The 5,909-nt window shown below is 41.0% G+C and overlaps 1 long non-coding RNA gene across 1 annotated transcript in view; it reads left to right on the plus strand.

The window, feature by feature from the left end:
• Positions 1–1,179: 1,179 nt before the first annotated feature.
• LOC142661925 (uncharacterized) overlaps positions 1,180–5,909 on the plus strand; it is a 94,336-nt gene continuing 89,606 nt past the window's right edge. The window contains exon 1 of the long non-coding RNA XR_012850840.1: positions 1,180–1,242. This is a non-coding gene — a long non-coding RNA (uncharacterized LOC142661925). The remainder of the gene's footprint in view (positions 1,243–5,909) is intronic.

A 5,909-nucleotide genomic window follows, 5' to 3' on the forward strand; every position in this document is an offset into this window, starting at 1 on the left:
TCGCTGAGGCCAGTGCTTGGCAGCAGCGATCACGTGGGTATACGGGCATGTCATCGCTGTAGCTCTATCAATATACAGCGGCAGCGCTGGAAGGACGAGGATCTGTGAGGTAAGTAATGACTTTTTTTTGCATCCCTCCAACATTAGCCATTTTTTAAATAACTCAGAAAACCCCTTTATCCACTAATTTATAAGTACCCAAAATGGTTCTAATAAAAAATATGACTTGTCCCACTAAAAACAAGCCCACATACAGCTACATCGACGGAAAAATAAAGTTATGACTCTCGGAATGCGACGTTGAAAACATAAAAAAGATGCCTGAAATGCGGCAACATAAAAATTATTTTTATTTTATGAAACGTACTATTATTGTGCAAAAGTAGTAAAACATAATGAAAATATACATATTTGGTATCGCTGTAATCCTGCCAACCCATAAACTTAAGGTAATGAGTTATTTACGCTGCACAGTGAACAGCGTAAAAAAAAAAACAATGGCGGAATTGCTGTTTTTTTCCATTCCCTCCAAGAAAGCTATTAAAAGTTAATCAATAATCTATATGTTGTACCTCGGAGTGGTTCTATTAAAAAATATGTCTCGTCCTACTAAAAAAAGCCCTTATACTGCCACATCGACGGTAAAATAAAAAAACGTATAGTTCTCGGAATGCGACATTGAAGAATTAAATAAGATGCTTCATCCTAAAGACCCAAAATAGGCTGATCCGGAAGGGGATAAAGAAATATAAAAATGTTGACCATATATTGGTACCATATCCTCCCTTATAAGCAATGCATTTAGGAAAATACCATGCTAGTACTCATGTCATAGGGCCACCACTACATGTACTATGGGGCAAAACTGCAGGGGGATCTGAATCCCCACATGTACTACAACATTAGCAAACGAGGGAAAAGATAATGGGCCTGACTGGGTGGGGGTGGGGGTCCAGTCCTCAGATGGGTGTCAGAGGAGGGCTGTATACCTTCTACACTACAATGAGTACTCAATATATAAACACAGAACAACAGTGACCAGTTGTACAGTGTATGGATGTGTATGAAAACTTTACATTCCAATTGTTTTACAGCAATGACAATGAAAAAGTTTATTCAAATTAAAAATATATTGAAAAACTTTATTTTGCAACTCAGTTGTATTTTTTTTTCTTCTTCAGTTGTCCAACCTGTCCTCCATTGGCCATATAGTAGAAAAAAATGATGAAACATTTTTTTCAGGTAAGAAAATAAACTAGATTACATCATAGATAGCAACTCTTGCTGAATGAGTATTTTTTTCATGCACATTGATCTTTGTCGCTTTATGGTTTTGGTCTGTTCTTATAAGCTGATGAAGTGTCTCTTAAAGAGGCTCTGTCACCACATTATAAGTGCCCTATCTCCTACATAAGGAGATCGGCGCTGTAATGTAGGTGACAGCAGTGCTTTTTATTTAAAAAACGATCTTTTTTCACCACTTTTAGCAATTTTAGATTTATGCTAATGAGTTCCTTAATGCCCAAGTGGGCGTGTTTTTACTTTAGATCAAGTGGGCGTTGTACAGAGGAGTGTATGAGGCTGACCAATCAGTGACCAATCAGCGTCATGCACTCCTCTCCATTCATTTACTCAGCGCATAGGGATCCTTTTAGATCGCTATGTGCTGTCTTATACTAACACATTAACTATACTGAAGTGTTTAGACAGTGAATAGAAATTCCACGGGATGTCTATTCACAATCCCTGCACTTCGTTACTGTTTCTGTGCTAGTTACAGCAGAGGAAGCGTAATCTCGCGAGATTACGCTATAGATGACAGGTCACAGGGAGATTACGCTTCCTCGGCTGTAACTACCACAGAAACAGTAACGAAGTGCAGAGATTGTGAATAGGCATCCCGTGGAATGTCTATTCACTGTCTAAACACTTCAGTATCGTTAATGTGTTAGTATAAGGCTGGGTTCACACAACCAATTTTCAGACGTAATGGAGGCGTTTTATGCCTCGAATTACGCCTGAAAAAATGGCTCCAATACGTCGGCAGACATCTGCCCATTACTTTCAATGGGTTTGCCGATGTACTGTGCCGACGACCTGTCATTTTACGCGTCGCTGTCAAAAGACGGCTCCTAAAATTACAGCCTCGTCAAAAGAAGTGCAGGACACTTCTTGGGACATTTTTGGAGCCGTTTTCTCATAGACTCCAATGAAAACAGCTCCAAAAATGGCCGTAAAAAACGCTGCGAAAACGCCACGAAAAACGCGAGTTGCTCAAAAAAACATCTGAAAATCAGGGGCTGTTTTCCCTTGAAAACAGCTCCGTATTTTGAGACGTTTTTGACTCTACGTGTGAACATACCCTAAGACAGCACATACTGATCTAAAAGGATCCCTATGCACTGACTAAATGAATGGAGAGGAGTGCATGACGCTGATTGGTCACTGATTGGTCAGCGTCATACACTCCTCTGTACAACGCCTACTTGGCCTAAAGTAAAAACACGCCCACTTGGGCATTAAGCAACTCATTAGCATAAATCTAAAATCGCTAATAAAGTGGTGAAAACAGATCAGTGTTTTTAATAAAAAGCACTGCTGTCACCTGCATTATAGCGCCCATCTTCTTATGTAGGAGACAGGGCACATATAATGTGGTGACAGAGCCTCTTTAAAGCTCCTGGGCACACTAGAAAAATCTGTGCCAGGCTACCCTTTCCCAACCACCACATGCCATTGTGTGCAATGATTTCACACTGTATAGAAACTACGTACATTTTAAAAGTGGTGCATTCATTTCTATAGTAAGATAGCTCTGTGTATTATTATTACATTGGATAATAGTCTTGAATCGCCATCACTCCTCAGCACTGCCCATTTAATATAGCTGTATAACTCTATAGCAGACAGTTGGGCAACATCAAGTCTCTGGCTCAACTCCAACCTCTACACTCCCTATAGGTACGGCGCTGGAAAAAAACGTAAAGAAACACCACTAGGAAATGACACCTAACATGTTCTTGCATACGAGGCTCATTCAAACCTTGGTAATAGTTGTTTCTCAGCACACACCACAGTATTTCCATGTAACAACGCATACAGCTTCCTAACAAAAAGAAGGATAAGATACATTTCCATAGTTGAATTTACATTGGTGTACTGTAACAAGCTGTATCCAAAGATTTACATTTAAAGAGTATGCAAATTTAAACAAATGTACAGCAAACACAGCTGTAACAAGTTCTTGGTAATGATACATAGGCAGATTTGGATAGATAAAATATATTTTAAAGGGGGAAAACATTGTTTCCTATTGCAGTTATTCATTATGGAGTTTAGCTACATTCAGACAAGCGTAGCCAACCTCGGACGTAAAAAACTGCAGTTTTTGACGTCCGAGGTGCACCCGTGCTGGGCACGTCACGCATCCCTCCATAGACTAGAGTCTATGGAGGGATGCGTGACACGCAGTAAAATAGGACCCTTCACACGCTCCATTGAAACAACGGTCATGTGAACGGCCCCATTGAAGTACATGAGTCCATGTGACGGCTGTTGTTTTAACGGCCCTCACACGGACTACATATACGCTCGTCTGAATGAGCCATTAATCAATGGCATGGTAGTGCCTTGTTATGGAATTCCTCCTGGGAGGGGCAGCAGGGTTTCGGACCTGTGTCCAGAATATTGGCTGGGGTCTCCAGGTCCTTTCACACCACCCGATATTGGCCATGAAAACATGCGTGAATGGAGGAGACTACTCGTCGATCGTGGCTCGTTTCCTTCTTTCACAAGGAGCTATGATCGACTAAGTATGGGGACGAGCGACCGTTACTACGATCGTTTGTCCCCATACATTTCCATCATGTCGGTACCACATCTCCCTGTTCAACCATTTTATTAGCCGCATAAACAAGCCGTTAAGCCGATGTAAAAGCGTTTTCTCGTTCATCAGGAAATCATTGCACTGCTTACACATGACCACTAGAGCGGCTCTAGCTCATAGAGGTAAATCCAGAGCCTGGTACCCCCTTTTATGAAGTCCACATGCCCTAATAGGGCACATTGACAGGGGCTGCCATAGTGAGACAACCCCCCTTTAAGGAAATGAACATAAAAAAGACACATTGCTGGGTGCAGCTCTTCTTTTAGATGTACTTATATGGGACTGGCATACTGGGCACCACCAATATATTTTATGGAGACTGTGTAAAAATATGCCAATTCTGATGTGGTGGTAAGGCTTATTTAGACAAATGTATTGTACCTGTGTTTAAGAGTCTGTATTCCAGACGTAACACCCTCAACCTCCTGCAACGCTATTGAACTGTAATTACAGCAATAGACACATCAGAATGAAGCCTAAGAGGCAGTGCCAGTCTTTTTGACACTTGTTTATAAGTTTACATATCTTTTTTTATATATTGTAATATTGCTGTATTACAGGGCAATAGAAATATATTTCTTATTTGTATCACCTATTTGGCTGCAACATCATAATTGGTTATTCAGAGTATATCAGAGACTTTGTTTCGTCTTTATCTGAACTTTTACCACCTGAGACGCATGAGTGGTTTGTTATACATTTATGTTGTTTCTTCATTTGTTTTAGCACTTTGTGACTTTGAAGGTGGAGTTCACATGTATTTTTTGCATCAGTTATGAAGTTCGCCCCCCCACAGAGTATAACGTTAAAAACAACATTACTTTTCCTTTTCATTTTTTCTAAAATTATGCTCTGTTGTAGGAGGACTGGATAACTAATGCACAGAAAACATCACAACCAGACTACACCACTAAAATTCAATAGCATTCTACTGGATTTAAAACAGGATTTAAAATGAAGTGTATATAGTGCTGCAGAAAATATATTTGCCCGCTTCCCAGACATCCCGTATTATTGCATATTTTCCACACCAAATGGCTACTGATCTTTAAACCTGATTTCATATTAGACATATAACTAGGTTTGTTACCTATTCAGCCCAAAATACTTGCCAGGTTTAGGCCGGGTTCACACGTAGCGTAAATACAGCAGATTTTCTACAAAGGATTTATTTGCGGAAAATCCGCAGCATAATACACTAGCAGCAGAGTGGATGAGATTTGAACAAATCTCATCCGCACGCTGCGTAAATTATAAGCGGAAAAAACGTTTTTTTAATCCACAGCATGTCAATTGTATTTGCGTAATTGCTGCCTTTTGGTTATGGGTTTTGTCCACTGAATTCAATAGGGAGGTAAAACCCACAACAAATAGCAGGTGTTGCGATTTTTGAGGCGGAAAAGCTGCGATTCCAGCACAAGAATCGCAACTCAAGGGGAAAAAAATCTTATACTTACCCAGAATTCTGTGCTTCTACGACCAGGCTGGCCTCCTCGTATGACGTTTCATCCCATGCGACCGCTTCAGCCAATCACACATCTGCAGAATGTCAGGACGTCAGAGGGACGCGTCGCCATGCTAAGTATATCTATTTTTTAATTTTTTTTAAAATGCAGGAATTCTGCAACGGACATTCCGGTCGAAAAACTGCACCACAATTTGGTTTTTCGGACAGAATTCCCTGCGGGCAACAGGGCAGATATGCTGTGTACCTTTACGCAGCGTATCCGCCCTGTGTGAACACCTAAGGCTGTATTTACACAGGGCGGATACACCCTAACATGGGTAAAAAGTGGGTGTGATTTTGGGGGCACGACTTCAACCTGAGGCCCCCTGTAATTCAGACAGTATTCTCCACTCTTGACTCTGTTGCTGATTGTGAGTGTTCCTGGCTCTCAGATGCCTTGCCCACTGCAATCTCTCGCTGGTGCCAAGACCAACTTGACCGAGTCCTGACGTGTCTGACGTTCCTAGGTCTGGGCAGGCCTGGCAAAGGAGAAGTATCCAATCCAAATAGGATATA

This window comes from Rhinoderma darwinii, chromosome 10 (assembly GCF_050947455.1).
Source record: "Rhinoderma darwinii isolate aRhiDar2 chromosome 10, aRhiDar2.hap1, whole genome shotgun sequence".
Taxonomy (NCBI): domain Eukaryota; kingdom Metazoa; phylum Chordata; class Amphibia; order Anura; family Rhinodermatidae; genus Rhinoderma; species Rhinoderma darwinii.